Source organism: Phodopus roborovskii, unplaced genomic scaffold, assembly GCF_943737965.1.
Source record: "Phodopus roborovskii unplaced genomic scaffold, PHOROB, whole genome shotgun sequence".
Lineage (NCBI taxonomy): Eukaryota > Metazoa > Chordata > Mammalia > Rodentia > Cricetidae > Phodopus > Phodopus roborovskii.
The window spans coordinates 40,659-60,987 of record NW_026125121.1 but is presented as its reverse complement, the minus strand read 5'-3'; positions in this window follow the sequence as shown (position 1 = coordinate 60,987).

Below are 20,329 nucleotides of genomic sequence, written 5' to 3'. Positions count from 1 at the left end.
CCATTTGTGCTGATGATTGTACTCTAAATGTGCTGAGAGTGTGAGTCCATACAGTGCTATATCTATCTTCTTCCTGGCTAGGCTGTGAGAGATCTTTGGGATCAGTTACACTGCTGGAGAGATAAGTTTCTGAGTTCTTTCTACTTTACTGTAGTGATGAGTAGAGATACCTAGCTCAGAGATTGATCAACATGCTGACCTCAGAGTCAGGGCTATCTTGTTTTTCTTTATTCACAAATTCTGTTCCCAACCTTCAATTGTGGGATTAATTAACATTTCCTATGCATTTCACTCCCTCAGCTAAGTCTTCTGCTACCTGCACAATTCAACGTGCAATTGTCTGGCTATACCATTGTTGACAGCAGCCTCTCATGGGTTTCTTTCATCCTGCCTTTCTATTTTGAGTCCTTGTCCTATTATTCAGCATTTTCATCATTTTTTGCCAGCTATATTTGTATTTCTGAAGTGTAAACACTATATGTATATGGAGTATACAGTGTGAAATCATGGGTGGAAATTCATCCACACACCTTTGTCTGTGACTCTTCAAAAGATTGCATGTTGTCACTATGTTTGTTGTTATGGGAGGTAGTAGTGATATGTGTGTGTGTGTGTGTGTGTGTGTGTGTGTGTGTGTGTGTGTGTGTGTTCTATAAGGCCTGGGAAGATGTGAATATAATTCTTCAGCTATAATGAGGAGCTCATATTGATGAATTTTATTGTTAGACATGATAGCCCTTCTTCAAAGCCCTTCCTCTTTGTTAGTTGGTCCTTTACACTGAATTTTCTGAAGATTTACTCCAATGTCACCCCTGGAAGTTGGCTTTACTAAGTAATCTTCATTTTTGAAAAATTAAAAAAAAGACCCTAATGTTGCCGATCACATTTGATATACATTAGCCTTTCCACTTAATGTGAATTTGAAATTGTAGAAAATATTTGATATTTGGCAAGGAAATTAAGTAATTGAGTTAAGAATTAAAATTAAATGCTGTCTCAGACAGTTTGTAAATTCATTTAGTGAACATCTGGCCAAATACCATAAATAAGTTATCAACTTCATTATTGTTAACATTAACATCATTAATATGGCCCCGCATAAACCTTTATCACTTGAAATATTTCTTTGAACTTCTTTATTTGTACACTCTTAGAGAAAGGGGCAGATGTTAATAGTAATATTTACAAGTGGTCAAAAACTTTATAACATATACCAAGTTCCATGTTTTGTGAAAGTTTCAATATTTATGGACAACCTGAAAATGTTTTCTAATTAGGTATGCCTAGCTCATATAAATAGGCTAGAGACAAGCAGACAACATTGTTTTAATTCCACTGAATTTAATATTCCTTTTTTGAATTTAGTATTCCTTACAGGTAAAAATATTTAGGTTGTATAAAATGTATGAAGTACCATGTTTCAAATTAATCAGGTGAGTAAAAATGAACACACTGGAAAAGAAGGTGTTGGGTTGCAATGTAGACGTGTCAGTTGGTCCTGTGTAACTAAACACCAACTTATTTGCTTCATTTTGATCAGTTATAGATATGTATGATTGTTTCCATCTGTAGAAAGAATAATTTATTAGAAGAGGAGTTCAAGTTTACTTATCTATGGGTAAAAGTTAGAGAAATATACTGGCTTAAGAAATTGGCAATTGTAGATTCTCTGTGACATGTATAGCAATGAGTGGTTGGCTGTGCTTTCAGTCCAAGGCATATTAAGCAGATTTTATGTTTAATGAAATAGATATTAGTTAGCCCCAAGATAAAAGCATATTGATTACTTTTCTTACTTAGATGCTTCCTTAGTGTTTTCTGACATTATGAGAGTTCTTAGAAAGGAGGCTTCCAGGTTAGATCTAGTCAGTTCTTTGAAGTCCTGTATCTAGTGTGTGATATCTACAACAGTATGGCTTCACAGAGAAGTAGGCAGAAGTATTGCAAAGAACCAAAGGACCACAGTGCCAGGTGCTATATAGCATTTTCTAGACATGACAGGAAAGCTGAAACTGTCAACAATGTCTTTGCCTAAAAAAGACATGGCAAAATGACAACACTAGTTGACCTGCTAGTATAGACAGGAGTAATTTCAGAAGGTGTCACCACTAGAGGCAATCAGTGGTGGCTAAGAGAGAGAAGTAGCCAGTTTTCCCATGGACAAGAATCCTGACAAGCCATCCCTTCCCAAATCAACAGCCCCAAACATATGTACATCTGAGCAGTACTAAATGAATATGGTAGATTGTATGTGTTTGTGTATGTAACAATTCATAATTAAAGAAAAAGTAATGAATTTGAAGTGAGGAATTCTTCCTTTCCAATTTGTATCCCCCTTGATTTCCTCTTTTGGTCTTGTTGCTCTTGCCAGAACTTTTGCAAGGAGTAGCAGGGGAAAAGGAACATGTGGGAATATTATCAACAAAGTACTTATGTATAAAATTCTAAAAAAAAAAAAAATGAACAGACCATGTTTTAAGTGAATTAAACAAATGGCAGAATTGGCAATCTAGACCAGCATTAACTCTGCTTGTGTCTGTTGATGTTAGAGTTTTCTAAAACCTGTGGAGTTAGATAATTGCTGGAGGTAGGAGGCATTTGTCCTCCGAAACAGAGACTCCTATCATTCAGCAGGCTAAATGAACTTGAATAGAAAGGCCCGTTAAGAAAGTGATAGCATGCATGGCACAATGCAGAATCCATGCAGTTTCAATGAGTACAGAAAAACTTTACCTATTAATGGGAATGATTTTAAAGAATTATATTATGTTGTAAATCATCATATACTGAAAAAGTAGAGGAACTTTAAATAATGTGTTATGATGCTTTTTAAACCATTCAATTCTGAATACAAAGTCTTTATGCACCACAATCTAGAAGAAAAGTAACTATGCCTTTCATAGTAGTATTTGCTCTCCAAATCACACTCAAACACACTGTTACTTTACTAACATTTTCAGAAAATATAGAAAAAGTACATCATTATTATTGAAAATAGAAATAATTTTAATGAGTTGGCTAAGTATCACACCATCTGCCTTGCTTCTATGTTTATCAAATTTTAGCATTTTAAACAATTATATCAGCAAGAAATCATCTAATATTGAAGAAGAAATTAATATGTTTCCATGATAAAAACAGACTGAAGAATTTACTAACACCAAGACAACTCTACAGAAGATACTTCAATCTGAAGTAAGTAAGAAATATACTCAAAAGGTCCCAAGGAACAAATATAAAATACCAGCACAGGTAGTCAAACTAAGGTTTTGGGAAATACAATAAACCCAACAGAAAGACAGAGAGTAATGTAAATCTATCATTAAAAACTTTGAATACATATTGTCTCAATTCCCCAAATATAAAGATCCAAAATACCACATTGAACTACATAACTAAATGCATTTTTTGGCTACCTTCAAGAAGCACACCTTACTATTCATGCTAGGAAGCACCTTAGGGGAAAAATATTGGAAATGGTGTTCTGAACTGAGAAACAAGAAAGAGTTGCTATTCTAACATGTTAAAATATGGACTTTAAAGAATAAGTTATCAGAAGAGAGAAAAATGTAGCTTCATACTAATTTATGAACATCTACCAAATAGGATGTTGCAATTCTAAGAAAATATGAACCCCAAACAGAAGAGCACAGAGATTCTTAAAGAACTTGACACTAGATCAAAACTCACAAAAACATAAAAACAGTATTTATGAATGATATGAATACCCCACACTCACCATTACACAGGTCACTTAGAAAAAACCTAAAGTGAGTAATTATGGCAATAGATAACAATATCAATCAAATGGATATAACAAACATCCACAAAGCATTCACCCCAAACATTAGATACATTCTTCTCAACTGCTCATGGAACCTTTTCCAATATTGGCCTCTTATCATGAGAAAAAGCAAGACATAAAATTCATTTCTAGAGATATGCAACCTACCAAAATTAAATAAAAATGAATTAAATTATTAAAAAACACTAATTAACAAAAGGGATATAGACAATTAAAATTCCCCTGCCCTAAAGGTTCTGATGGATTTGGCACAGAATTCTATAAAACCTTGAATAAGAAGTAACACTAATGTGCCTCAAAATGTTGCTTGAAATAGAAAAAGGAAGGAACATTCCTCAAATGTTTTTATAAAACTATTTTTACATTGGTACCCAAACAAAGAGACGAATCTTGGGTTATTCTTGAAAACACACAGATGAAAATCTTAATGAGGCACTTGTAAACTGAAAGTACTGTAGTTATTTCCTTGCTTCTGGAAAAGAAAGTAGCCATCAAATAGCATCTGTGAATCCTGCAAACTACAATAAACTCTTATGTTTTATATAATGGTGTCTTTATTCCCCATATTTTAACAGACTATGTTTTAAAAGGTGAGCGAGAGATCACATTGCAAACACCTGAAACTATAAGCATGTCTTCTTCATTCCAGAAATGTAAACATGGTTCCAAATACATAAACAAGTACTTGCAATCTACCACACAAGTAGAGTGAAGGCAATAAAAACCACAGGATTATCTAATTGGATGCACAAAAGGCTTTGAGATAAGTCAACATCCACTCAGAACAAATGTTCTGTGAAATCGAGGAATACAAGAGATATTTCTCACCATAAGAAACCCACAGACAATAGCATGTTAAATGAAGAATAAGTTGAAGGATTTCCAATAAATCAGGAACAAGAAATAGATATCCTCTCACTTACTCCTGGTCAATTTAGTCCTTTAGATTTTAACTAGAACAGGAGGACATGAGGACATATATACAAGAAAAGAAAACATCAAAGAATCATTATTTACAGATGATAGGAATCTATAGAAAAGCTACTAACATTTTCTTTGTGACTTCTTCTAGACTCTTCTAGAACACTTGTACAGTTGATGACCATTTTCAGCAAAGTAGTAGCAGGCAGAATTAAAACACAAACATTAGCAGCCTACCTCAATGCAATAGCTAATGTAGTTAGAAAAATAATCCAGAAAACAATTCATAAAAGCCTCAAAAATGTTGTAACAAATCTGATGAAGGAACTAAAAGAAGTGCAATGGAAACTTATGCCCAGGACTTCTAATTGAGACCCAGATGCAGGGGGTCTGGGTCTGTACAATGCTGGTTTCCCTGCTATAGGACTGGGGTACATGAGCTCTACCTGTTCAGGTCAGCTGTCTCTGTGGGTCTCTGAAGCCTGGTCTTGACCCCTTTGCTCATCATTCCTACCTCTCTGCAACTGGACTCCAGGAGTTTGACTCAGTGTTTAGCCCTTGAGTGTCTGTCTGCTTCCGTCTCCATCAACTACTAGATGAGGTCTCCAGGATGGCATATAAGTTAGTTATCAATCTCATTATCAAGGAAGGGCATTTAAAGTTGCCTCTCCATTATTGTTCAGATTGTTGAGGTCATCCTCGTAGGTCTCTGGACATTTCTCAAGTGTCAGTTTTCTCTTCAAACCTATAATGGCTCCCTCTGTTATGGTATCTCTTTTCTTGCTCTGGTCTATTTGTCCCCTGGCTCAATCTTCCTGGTCCCTCATGTTCTCCTCTCCCCTCCTCTTCTCCCCTTATTTTTCTTCTAACTCCATTTCCACTCACTATTCCCTCAACATGCTCAGGAGATAATGTCCCTTTCCCTTCTGTGGGGGATCCTGTATTTCTTAGACTCCTCTTTGTGTCCTAGCTTCTCTGGTTTTGTGAACTGTAGGCTTCTGATCTTTTGCTCTATGTCTAAAATCAATACATGGGTGAGTATGCACCATGTTCCTCTTTTTGTGACTGGGTTACCTCACTCAGGATGTTTTCTTCAAGTTCTATCTATTTGCCTGCAAATTTCAAGATTTCATTGTTTTTTTGCCCCCCACCACTGAGTGGTATTTCACTCTATAAATGTACCACATCTTCTTTATCTATTCTTCAGTTGAGGGACATCTAGGTTGCTTCCAGGTTCTTCTTATTACAAATAATGCTGCTATAAACATAGTTGAATACATGTCTTTGTTGATAAGGATCATTTGGGTACATCCCTAAGAGTAAAATTGCCTTGTCCTGTGGTAGACTCTTTCCATTTTTCTTAGGAACTGCCATTCTGATCTCCAAAATGGCTGTAAAGTTTCCACTCCCACCAGCAGTGGAGGAGTGTTCCCTTTTCTCCACATCCTCTCCAGCATAAGCTGTCATTGGTGTTTCTGATTTCAGCCATTCTGATAGGACTAAGATGGTATGTCAGAGTTGCCTTGACTTGCATTTCCCTGATGTATAAGGATGTGGAGCACTTTCTTAAGTGTCTTCTGCCATTTTGGATTCCTCTATTGAGTTCTATGTTCAGGTCTGTACCCCACTTCTCCACTGCTGTTCTAAGTACAAACTTGTACAGCCATTTATGAGATCAATATGGTGGTTCCTCAGGAAAATGGGAATCAGTCTACCACAGGACCCAACAATTCCACTCTTAGGAATGTACCCAAATTATCCACATCCATGCAACAAAGAGATCTGTTCAACTATGTTCATAGCAGCATTATTTTCAGTAAGAAGAACCTGGAAGCAACCTAGATGTCCCTCAACTGAAGAATGGATGACAAAGATGTGGTACATTCACACAATGAAATACTACTCACCAGAAAAAAAATTGGAATCTTGAAATTCACAGTCAAATAGATGGAACTTGAAGAACACATCCTGAGTGAGGTAATCTAATCACAAAAAGAGGAACATGGTATATACTCACTCATATATATGAACTTTAGACATAGAGCAAAGGATCAGAAACCTACAATTCACACTATCAGAGAAGCTAGGATATGAGAAGGACTCTAAAAGATTTATACAAGGTCAGCCACAGAAGGAGTAAGAGACAAGATCTGAGCATATTGGGAAGGGGAGTAGTGAGTAGAAATGGAGTTAGGAGAAAGAGAAGGGGAGGAGAGGAGAACATGAGGGACCAGGAAGATTGAGTCCAGGGATGGACAACAACAACAACAACAAAAAAAAAATAGAGTAAGAAAACAGGGAGCTATTATAGGGTTGAAGAGAAAACTGAAACTAGAGAAATATCCAGAGACCTACAAGGATGACCCCATCTAACAATCTGAACAATAGTGGAGAGGCAACTTTAAATGCACTTCTTTGATGATGAGATTTATAACTAACTTATGTACAATCCTGGAGCCTTCATCTACTAGCTTATAGAGACAGAAACAGACACCCACAGCTGAGAAATGAGGCTAACTTCTGGAACTTATTTGCAGAGAGGTAGGAGTGATGAACAAAGGGGTCAAGATGAGACTACAGAAACCCACAGAGATAGCTGACCTGAACAAAGGGAAGCTCATGGATCCCAGACTGATAACTGGGATACCTGCACTGGACCAACCCAGACTCCCTACATATGGGTCTTAATTAGAAGTCTTGGGCAGTCTATGGGAACTCAGGCAGTGGAACCAGGATGTATTCTGGGTGCATGAAAGGAATTTGGGAGCTCATTCCCCATGGAAGGATACTCCCTGAACCTACAGACTGAAGGGAGGGCCTAGGCCCTACTCCAAATGACTTGATAAATTTTGATGATCCCACCTGGAAGGCCTCACTTTCCCTGTGGAGTGGCTGGAGAATGGGATGGGAGGGGGGCATGGGAAGATGGGAAGGAAAGGAACTGGGATAGATAAGTAAAATAATAAAATATAATAATGAAAATATTAAAGAAAAGAGTACTCAAATTATATTTTTAAACAAATAGAGATATACATATACACACATGAACACACTTCTCCACACAAATACACACACACACATATATACATAATATGTGTAGCCTAATTGTGTGTCTATTATGGAATGTACACTCATGTGCACATAGAGAGACACAATAAAACATTAAAAAATTTTGAAGAATTCCTACATTTACAGCAGAATTTGTGGGTTCAGCATATAAAAAATGATTTAATGATTCTTATAAACTACTACCATAGCTTCAAGATGAAAAGAATGACAATGAGAACAGAATGTAGTTATTAAACAGAGGGTCAAGGCCATGAGGGGTGACTACTATAAATGAGTTCATGAATTTATCCTGCAGTTTGCACCTTTAAAATTTTCCTCATCCACACTGTACTTCCTTTTCTTTCTTCTTCTTCTTTTTTTGTTTTTTGTTATTATTTATTTTATATAAACAAGTCCATTTAAATGAAAACAAACATTTATAGACAATATTTGGGAATTTGGGTGTCTTTGTTTCCAAACTACTTCCTGCTGGTAAGGGGCACTGTCATGGGGGATTCGAAGGAGATTCATAAATCCTGGCTGTGGTCTGTAAGGCTGCTTTGTCCAGGTGTTTTGAATGTAGGATCACCTGGTACTCTGTTTCAGGTGGTCGGGCTTGATCAAACCACATTAGTCTGGAAGGAATCCACAACTTTTCATTTTCTGTGGAAACAAAAATAGAAATCCTTTTCCCCAGTAACTTGTCCTTGAACTTAAATTTTGGAGTCAAAGCATTTTTTTTTAAATTTAATTTATTATTTTACATGTCGATCCCAATTCCCTCTCCCTCCCTCTCTCCTTCCCTCCCTTCCACCTTTGATCCCTCCCTCCTTCCCTCCCTTTTACCCTCTCTGCCCTCTCACATGCACCCTAACCACCCTCCCCTCCCCATCCCCCCACCCCAATTCCATATGTAGGAGAACGCCATCAGTTGGAGTCATATAGATCTGACAGGTCATGTGAAGTAGGGACTAGGGCTTCTCTCCTGTCTCTAGATTAAGGCAGTTATCCCTCCATGGGGGATTTGTTTGCAAAGTCCTTTTGTGCACCAGGGATACATCCTGGCTCCACTGTCTGAGGTCCCTTAGACTGCTCAGTCCTTCTGGCTGAGACCCATATTCAGGGGGGCCTGAGTCAGTCCCATGCTGGCTTCCCAGCTATCAGTCTGGTGGCCTGTTAGCTCCTCCTTGTTCATGTAAGCTGTCTGTGTTTCTGCTGCCTGGTCTTGTCCTCTCCATCTGCGTCTGGGTTCTACATCAACTCAGTGTTTATGTATGGGTGTTTGCTCCTGTTTCCAACACATATTAGATGAAGGCTCCATGGATAAGTTAGTGGTTGATCTCACTATCCAGGAAGGGCATTTATAGTAGCCTTTCTAAGGAAGCTCAAATTGTTACTTGGCAGCACTCTTGTAGTTCTCTAGACCTATCTTTGTGTTCAATTTTACCTTCAAAACCGTATTGACTCCCTCTTTTATGTTCTCTCTCTCTCTCTCTCTCTCTCTCTCTCTCTCTCTCTCTCTCCCTCTCTCTCTCTCTCTCCTGTCTTCTATTCCTACCAGGCTCAATCTTCCTGGTGGCACATGTTTTCCTTTCCTCCCCCTCATTTTCTCCTACTTCTCTCTCCATTCGCTGCGCCCCCACTTCCCCTGAGCTCTGGGGGACTTATCCCTTCCCAGTTCTTTGAGGGACTGTATATAAATCTCTTAGAATACACCTTGTTATCTAGTTCCTCTGGTGGTGTTCATTATAGGCTGGTGATCCTTAGATCTAGGTCTAAAATCCATATATGAGTGAGTACATACAGTGTTCCTCTTTTTGTGACTGGGTTACTTCATTCAGGATGGTTTCTTCAAGTGCCAACCACTTACCTACGAGTTTCAAGATACCATTATTTTTTTCTGCAGAGTAGTATTCCATTGTGTAGATGTGCCACATCTTCATTAACTATTCTTCAATTGAGGGGCATCTAGGTTGCTTCCAGGTTCTTGCTATTAAAAATAGTGCTGCTATGAACATAGTTGAGCAGATGTCTTTGTTGAATGGATGTGAATACTTTGGGTATATGGCTAAAAGACCCAGGATAGAAAAAAAAACAACCCTATACAATAAAAGAACTTCAGGAGGCATCAACATTCCTGACTTTAAGCTCTACTACAGAGCTATAGTTCTGAAAACAACCTGGTATTGGCATTAAAATAGACAGGTAGACCAATGGAATCGAATTGAAAATCCTGATATTAACCCACACACCTATGAACATCTGAGTTTTGACAAAACAACTAAAATTATACAATGGGGCAAAGACAGCATCTTCAACAAATGGTGGTGGTACAATTGGATGAGGGTGTGTAGAAGACTGCAGATGGACCCATGTCTGTCGCCATGCACAAAACTCAAGTCCAAATGGATCAATGACCTTGACATCAATCCAGCAACATTGAACATCTTAGAAGAGAAAGTAGGAGGTATCCTTGAACAAAGTGTTATAGGAGACTGCTTCCTGAACATAACTCCAGGGGCACAGACACTGAGAGAAACAATTAATAAATGGGACCTCTTCCAACTTAGAAGCTTTTGTAAGGTAAAGGACACAGTGGACAAGAACAAACGGCAGCCCACAGACTGGGAAAAGATTTTCACCAATCCTATATGCGACAAAGGGCTGATCTCCAAAATATACAAGTAACTCAAGTAACTAGTCAACAAAACACCAAATAACCCTATTTAAAAATGGGGTACAGAACTGAAGAAAGAATTCTCAACACAGGAAATCAAAAAGGATGAAAGACACTTAAGAAAATGCTCCACATCCTTAGCTATCAGGGAAATGCAAATCAAAACAACTTTGAGATACCATCTTACTCCTGCCAGAATGGCTAAAATTAGAAATACCAATGATGATTCATGTTGGAGAGGATGTGGCAAAAGGGGAACTCTCCTCCTCTGCTGGTGGGAATATAAACTCATATAGCCATTTTGGAGATCAGTATGGCGGTTCCTCAGGAAAATGGAAATTAGTTTACCACAGGACCCTGCAATCCACACTGTACTTTCTTCTTATTATTTTTTTTTCCTTTTGTGAGTCTATTAAATCATAGGAGATGCCAAGATCTTTAGGGGAATGGCATTTTTTGCCAGTATTTGCATGCTCATGTAACATTACAAATAGAAAGTTATAGTTAATATTATACTGGGAAGGCTAAGCATTCCAATAGGTGAGCAGGGATTAGCTGCCTTCTGGTTATAAACATGGCTTGTAGAGTATAATCCCCAGGAGCAATTTGCTTCTGTGTTTTTAATGACCCTTAATAGCTTAAGTGTGCACAGAGCACACATGAATGTATTTATATTTGTATTGATATATTTCATGTATCAATTTCTATTCCCTAGCTGAAATTTATGTGGTGAATTACTATGCAACTCTTTTGTCTAAAATGTAATTATCTAATTATGTGTTCAGGGATATGACATAGCTATACTCATAGAGCACCAATTCACAGGCATTTAATTTTTGTTTTTAATAAGATACTATGAGAAAAGGGATCTTTTGTTCTGTCTGGGGATGCAGTACTCATGCTTAAGAGGTACTTTTAGAATTGGAATTTTCTTTGCCAGCTCCTCTGGGCATGTCATTAAATGGCTGTAGCAGTGCAGGCAGCTTTTTCCTCAGACATAATCCTTAAGGAAATCCTGTTAGTAAATCACAGGCTAAGAAGTCATGTTATGTTTTCATAAAGTAACTGCAACATCAAATAGTGCCAACACATAGGTCTCCATTTTCATTATGGATGATAAACCCTTCATGAGTTATAGTTTCTCTGACTCATTGAATTAGAACTAGAACATGCTTTCTGTAGTTTACCCAAATAATTTGGCTGAGTCAAAGATATTGTGGAAGTTTAGAAGGATTGTCCAGTGGAAACCTGCCAGATCTCCTCATGCACAGACTTTGGAAATTTTTAAATGCAAATTTTTAATGTGTCCCTGGTAATGCTGGCCCCATTTAAACTGTCTTAGACCTCTAATAGATGCATAATAATCTGGTTTAAAAGTTGGTATACCCAACAATATATCTCATATATTAGTAGTTTCACTTTTATCACTCCATTTCCTAATACAGTAAACAACTCTTAACTCACAGTTTAATTTGATCGACAGATGCCTTGGGCCCTAGTTAGTGCTCAGGTAGTATAGTGCACAGATTCAAACTTTTCTAGTGTCCTAATTGGATTCAACAATAACAATAATAATAGAAATAATTATTATAGAGTTAGTTTAAAAGGAAGCATCAAATATGAGGACAATAAATTATGGGGATTTCTCTTCTGAGTAATAGATTTAACAGTTTTTTCAAGTACTGAGATCATTTGATTGAACATCTGCTTTCCAGCTGTGTATATTGACATATTACCAAGTTTGTATTCCATTATATTCCAAATATATCCACAAGTTTGTAGGAATTTAAGTACCTGGTTTTTTGACAATGCCTTGATTGTGAAAGGTATAAAAATGTCAGAAATACTGCAGGCCAAATTATGCACATAATATTATATTTCCTTTTACTCAATAGATATTTGCCTCTGGACAATTAAACCGTTCTCCACTCACACCTTGTTCCAGATGGGATCAGAGAATTAAAAGGAAATAAGTTCTCATAATTTACTTATTTCTGGAATTCTTACTGATTTTAAATTACATTGTCATTAAATTTTGCTATCAATGGAAAAGTTATTTTGTACTTGCTCAAACTTGTGAAAGTTGGCTCTTAGATACTCAGTTTAGTTTATTTCTTCTTCTATAATAATTCATGTACTTAATAATTGCTTTCAGAAAAAATTTCATTAGATGGAGATTATTTTAAGATTGTTAAATTCCAAGTCAGATCTTTGAGATTTTAGTCTAAGGTCTCATGCTGAAACAATCTGTAGAGAAAGTAAGGCATGCTGACCTAAACACATGTAACCCAGCATCTTGGTTAAAATGTCAATATATAATGTAGTCTTCTATTTTAACAACCAAAAAATCCCAAATAAGATGCTATTTCCTTCCAATCATCCCTTACTATTATTGTTACCATAGCAACTAAATAGCTCAGAGTTGTAACCTAAACAAGGGACTAAATAAGATGAGCTTATGAGCTATTGCATTTTCAGTGTTCATAAGCTAGCAATTCAAAACTGCTCAAGTCATACCCACAGAGGAAAATCTTTTATTCTCTCATTCCCTGACCAAAACTATGGTTAATAAAAGTACTCCATGTTCTAGGCTTTACGTATTAAACTGCTTAAGAAGTGGATGATGTAACCTGAAGGGACCATGTACTACTTATCATTGTCCCAGGACTCACTTCATGTGGCAGTCTGCCAGCTTGCAAGGTAATATACAATAGGAGATGAGATTTATTGATTGATTGGTTTAATTTCATTAAATGACACTAAAAAAAATGTGGCGTGCTTTTCCCCCTTAACAATATATGTAATTAGGAGAATATCATATATGGGATTTTTATGTAGGACAGATTAAGACTGCTCAGGAAAATGAGATCTATAAATAATAGACACTGAGCTTCTGCAGCTTTTCAGATTTCTTAAAGAACACTGCAATTCATGAGATGCTTCCAACATGCCCAAGAAATTATTGTACTTCAGAAAAAAACATATCCCTGTTTACCAATATACATTAGATGTAAATGAGAGTCAATGATGGTAATAAAGTGAATAACAATGAACTATTTTTTACCTACTTTGTAAAATTCCATTTGTATATCTTTTAACTCACTATCATTTCCATTGTGGTTGAGATGGCCATGTCTGTTCAACTGTGAATAAGTCACTTTCCAAGTCTATGAAGACATATTCCTGAGATTTGAAACCACGCACTCTTAACTCTGTACCCCACTGTCAAGCATGAAATACTATTAAAACCTGTTTATTTTGCCAAGAAGTCTCAATAGTATGGCTAAAAAAATAAATTAATGACCAATTCTTATTGCCCTTCACCATTATTAATTAAATGCTCTGTATTGTCAAACTTATCTAACTGAAGCTCTGTAAATTTACATTAATTTGTTCACTTTCTGTAAGGTACATTTTAAATGACAGCTTTTGAATACTCATATCTTATATTTTCTCCATTGTGATTTCAATGACAAATGTTACCAAGCATTATAACTTAGCTCTTCCAAGACAGTTAAAGTTTTCATATCTACAGGAGTGGAGATTGCTGGATGGAGGGAACACACATGTTTTAATTAGAAGAGATGCCCAAAAAGACACTTATGATGATGAACACGTACAAGAGATGAAAAGAGCACATGTTTGAGAAAATCTTCTCATAGGTGGGAGAGAAATAAATAGACCAACATCAGTTATAGATCTTTTCACAGTGGCATGAATAAAGCAATATTGGAAAGTCATGGATAGAAGGGGCATCTCTGCTGGGCATGTAAAAGGTCCATCTTTATGACCAGCTGAAGCTAAGCTGAGTTAGAAACACTGTAGACTAAGAAAACTAAAGGCGTCCTTTATAGAAACAAATCATAGACATAAAAATGAAGATTCAATCATTAGTTAAAGGTTTGTTACCATGAAATTAAATTAAGCTAAATTGCTTCTCTGGAAAAATTATCCAAAAATTCTAAACAACTCATAGACCATAATCACTAGTTGTTTTTCTCTTAAGCATCAACTAAAATGCAACTAAAAGAATAGTTTAGAGATGTATATATTTTTACCTAAAAAAATGTTCATTTTTTCCCTGATAGCATTTTTGGGGACTAGGGTTTTGTGCTAAGCCAGTTAATATAACTTTAGGTTGGCAGAGGAGACAGCAACTCAGAATCTGGCATGCAGATGGGCAATGAGAAGATTCATGACTCTAACTATGCCTTCAAAGACTGCAAATGAAACACTAAGTGAATACAGTTAGTTCATGTAACCACAACACAACTTTACTAATTATGTGCTAAAATGTTCAGAGTGTCCAGAACTGCTATTGGAATCAGAATGGAAAAAGGGCACAGAAACAAAAAGAATGACTTACTTTGTATATGAGGCGTTTGTAGCTTTTTATTTATTTTGAAAATGTCTCAAGTGCCCAGACTGGCTTGACATTATTATGTATTTGAGGATGACCTGGAACTCCTGCTCCTTTTCCCTGCCCCTCTGCAATACTGGTCTACCCTATCACATCCAGTTTATGCAGTGGTGCAGACAAAACTATACTCTTTGTGCATACTAGGCAAGTTCTTTGCCAACTGAGCTGCATCCCCAGTTCTAAGTTCAATTTTGAATAGTAAAGAAGAAATTAGCCTTCATAGGATGGATATGTGATAAGATACTCTACACAAAGCTGAGTGTGGAGCTATTAAGTGTACTCTTAGGAAAGCTTGCCTGGACAGAGAACTTCTTGAATCAGAGAAGTAGTATGTGGATACTTTGGCAGGTAACAGATCACGAGAGAACTTGGAGTTTGAATTTATCCTAAAGCTACACGGGGAGGGCACAGAGTGGTTGAACACAATCAAAAACAGCTCTTTAGGATTTTTATACAAGTTTTAATTTTAAATTTACTTTTAGCAAGTAGCATGCAGGGAATATCAGAAATAAAGGCAGCCTGGGAACAAGTAGGCAATTCACAATAATTTAGATGAGAAATAATGCAGCAGACAGCAGATAGTGGGCACCTGCAGGAATCAACACCATTGAGCATGGTGAAGAGTATGATTATTGGAGGTGGTGTTGTGCAAGTTTTCTCTTATTGAAACATTTCATCCTACAGGAAGTTCTTTAAGAGGGATGGGTAAAAATCCCAATATAGCTTCAGGAGGTCCCTGAAGCAGACCAGATTCAATACATCTCACCTCTACTTCTAAACCCTGCCTCTATTAACAGAATAGGCAATAAAAGCTGGGAGTCTCTCCCAGATGAAATAAAGCTGAGCTGCAAAGGGAACTCTGAGATCAGGCCCCTTTCCCTGATTGTAGCAGAAACCAGGTAAGCTTCCTGGAAAAGCAATTGAGGCACCTGGAAGGGACAGTCTCCAACTAATTGAGCCCTATAGGCTGTGCAATGAACACCAGCTTGCCACCTTTCTGTGAGCTGTCATCCATGCTGGGCTAGCCTTTCTTGATACAGTTGTCTTGGAGTCATTTCTGCTTCTGTAAGTAACCCTAACACTTATTGCTGAAACTAATGACAATAAAGCTCATGGTTCACGAAATTGGTATTATCTGTACTTTGTTGTGAGCTCTCTATTTGGGGTGAGAAAATAATTGTGACTCCCCAGGAAAAGTTTTGTCACTCAACCAGTGCTTGCCATAAGAGATATAGAAAAACAATTGCTTGGGAAAAGCAGACATATATAGCTACATTCATCATGAGATACAAGACTTTTCTAGATTACCAAGTGCTAAAGTTCAAGTGAGCAGTCCAGAAAACTGTGTGCATATTCAGCAATTGGAAGAGCCAATGGCTCAATGCTTTCTACAGAATGAGAGTGTGATTGGGCAGGTGGATTTGCAACTTCTTGTAATAACAATAATAATAAATATGGTAATAATTAGGCACTCTGTTTACTGTGCCATTTGAAATATAAAGAAATGGAAAAGTCTGAGCCTACAGTCAGTGTTGAATAAGAACTTTATACGTTGTCAAGTGTTTCAGTCTTATGATTATTCAAAAGCAAGTACCATATTTTAAATATAGTCATATCTACTAGAGTATTCAAGCTATGGTACTGTGAAGGTTTCAGACAAGTGCACAGGCTAGGATTTGTAATGCCCATGCCATGGCAGATTGATCTTAACTGTTTTGCTTTCCTATTCTGTTTTGTTCTCTCTAGGGGTTCAAAAACTTGATGTGCTAAAATCTGGGGTTGAGTTTGTTCTCTAAAATTAGTGAAGTAAAAATGGAAATCACTGATTCAACATTGTTAGCAGATAAGACCTGATAGATGATTAAATCCTGTGTGGGTTCTGGTGGGGGAAAGATGTCTCTTCTATAGAAAAACTAATGATCTCATAGGAATCAATTAGTTTCTGCAGATGTGGGCTTGTTATGAAAGGGAGTTGATTCTTTTCTTATTTAGTGATCCTCTTGTATCCTCTGGCTCTTTGGCTTTATTTTATGGTGTGATACACTAGAAGGATCTTTCCAGATGTTTGCTGGTACCTTAATATTGTGCTTCTCAAACTGATGGACTGAGAGACATCATTTTCTTATGAATTACTTTCTGGTGTTATGTCAGAGCAAGTCTAAATTGACTAGAACAAAACAAATTTATATCAGTGATCAAACTCATCCAAAAGCACTGTCATGGGTACTTGAAGATAAATGTTTGGTCAAAAATCTGGGTCAAATAGAAAGAGAACAGTTACTATCACAAATTAATTCTTTGTCAGCTCATTAACCAAATATATCTTATTTCACTGTACTCCAAATAGATAACAATGTGGTTATAGGTCAGGTTTTCCCCAGCGTGATTCCCTAATGTATTTACAACAAAAGTACACTAAGCTCTTCCCCAGAAGAGAAGGACAAAATGTTTGAGTGGTGATTTTTACAAGATATAACAGATTTAAAATTATGATCTTAATGGTACTATATAGATAAAGCTACTGGTTAAAATGTATATACATTATCTTAAGTGATTAGGAATTTGGAGGGGATAGTAAACAAAATTTCTTTCTCTATGCCTCCAAAATCATTTATAATAACACAAAATATTCATTACAGTTATGTAGTTCATCAGCTGATCAGAGATGATGGCTGTCTGTCTTCTTTGGCTTCTTGATGGTATGGTGGCATATGTTTATATATATGGAGAGAGAGAGAAAGAGAGAGAGAGAGAGAGAGAGAGAGAGAGAGAGAGAGAAACAAAGCAACTCTGGCCCCTGGCCCTCATACCCTTCTACCCACTAAGCCTTGTCTGTGTTCCATGACAGTTTCCTTATCACCTTGTTCCTAGAGTACAGTATAGCTAATGAATATTCCCAAGGGCTCTCTGAATTTCCAGGCATATGCTTTCTACTTCTGTTGTGGATTAGTAGCCTCATTCCTTTTGGTTGTTTAAGATCAATCATCCCAGCAAGCATAGTAAGGCCCTTCTTTGCCTGTTCATATATAAAGATGTAACGATCTCAGAAAGCTTTAGCTCCAGGTTAACAAAATCTGAAGTAGCTACAGTTATTGCAACTAGAGTTGTCCTTTTCTTTAGAACTAGGAATTACATTCCAGCCACACTGTAATGTTGATGGGACAGGGGATATATATTTCCTGTTTAGTTGTCCACTGATAGTAGTGAGAATTATTTCTTCTACTGCTATCCCATAACTACTGGACCCATGAGATCTCTGATTCTCTCTCTTTCTGTTCTCTCTCTCTCTCTCTCTCTCTCTCTCTCTCTTTCACACACACACACACACACACACACACACACACACTCCCAAATCTGAGTATATTTGTTTGTGAATATGAAAATATGATGTAAAATATGTGATCACACCATGAACTATAAGATCACAATACTCAAATAAAAACCTGAAGTCAGGAGGTATAGCCAGTGCCTAGTTGATAGGAAGTAGCCATAGACAGTAAAGACAAAGTCAGGAAGATGAACAGAGAAATGCATAGGAAGCAGTAGGGAGGAACTTTGAGTGAGGCAATAACTTTTTGCCTTGCACAGTGGGAGAACACTGTCTTTTCTTGAAAATACAGTGCTGTAGTCTTTTAGATTCTGACCATGTTGCTGTATTTGCTGTTCTATTGGCATCAACCTCTACTTGATAATCTACTGACAGATGGAAGTGGTATCCTGGTATGTTGTCTATTCCCTTTGCTATTTGTGCCTCATTTGAAAGAATACGTCGGAGACAGTAAAATTTAGCTGGAATGTTCTGGTTCATTGTCTCCAGGAATTGTCTTTTGCTTTATTTTGGCTTTGTTGATTCAAAGTGACACAGAACCCCAATTTTCCTCAATCTGATTATTAAACAGTAATGCTGCAAGTGTGTACTCTCAAGGTCTTTTCTTTTTTCTTCTAGAGGGCCGCTTTACTATATCTAGTAAAGAAGAATATGTTGAGATGTATGTTAACTCTGAACTACTTTGAAGTTCAACTACTTTTTAAATTGAATGTATATGACAAATAGCATTTTAATTCTTGAACTTTGTATTCACAGCCAATATGGGATTATTATCATTGTATCATTATTTATTTATAGATGAATGGTGGCACAAGATGTTTATCACATTTTGATGTTAGTAAATTACACTGTTTGTATTAGAGTCATTCGATAGTAACATAAAAGAATGATGGAGAAATACAAAGCCAAAACCAATTTGAAACTAGTATAGTATAATAAAATATTTGGCAGAATTCAATTGAATTCATGTATTCATACAAGAGTTTAGAGTTTTTGCAAAAGAGTATCATGAAATAATTTGGCAGTGTGAATAAAAGATGCTTAATATAATTTTGCTGGGCATTATATTACCATTTTTCACTGATGATACATCAGAAATTTGGGCCAAGGTGTTTCATAGAGATGATTATCAAAATATTACACATAATGCTGGAAGTGTGTTCTGATATATTATAATGACAGATATTATAATACACTTACATATTTGAACAAAATATTAATGAATGATCTTAACTATATACATGTGCATATTATTAAATACAGCAATATATCTGATGATAGGAACACATGCTGTTTCTTTTTCAGTTTTGTTAGGTTTTGATAGCTTTTTTAACACACAATCTAATTTTAGAATACCCATAATGTTTTGAAAATTTGAAGCTTGAAAAAGGGTCAATGTATGTCATTAATCAAATTTCAAGCCAGCATAAGTAGACTGATAGACCTAGAAAGATTCTGTGAATTTCATTTGATCAGAAATGCCTTACTATGATATTCAAGTCTTCTATAAAGATATCTTAATGTACAAAGTTACTGGGTGGGGGTTAATAATTAAAAGAATAAATATTATTCTTTTTCTGAAGTTTCCATGAGAATGAAATAGTGATTCCAGTTATTTAAGTAGCTGTTTATCTCAGTCACTTCTGAATTTGAGTGGTATATGCACCTGAATAACAGAAAAGAAAACAAAGACAACATTGTATGAATTAATAAAAAAACCCAAAGGAAATCATTATGCTCCATCAAGTATCATCTATGATAACAAAGGCAAGATAATTTAAGTACACCTCATAAAATATTTATAGATTGAAGACTTCAACGGTGAAATTATTATTTCCACCTTTTTTCTTCTAATATTTCCACTTATTTTATTTGCGTGTATGCATGCGTGTGTATGTGTGTGTGTTTATGTGGAGGCATTATGCGGCACATCATGTGTGTGGAGGTCAGAAGACAACATATCCTATGTTATCACATCTATTCTATTTTAAAGAAAATTTCACTCCATGTAAAAGTAGTGAATATGCTTAGAAATGTTTGTTAGTGTCACCTGTTCATTTTAGGAGTAGTCATTCTTTTTCATGCTTGTAAGAAACATGAGATCCTGCAGTATTAATTCTTTATTGTTTA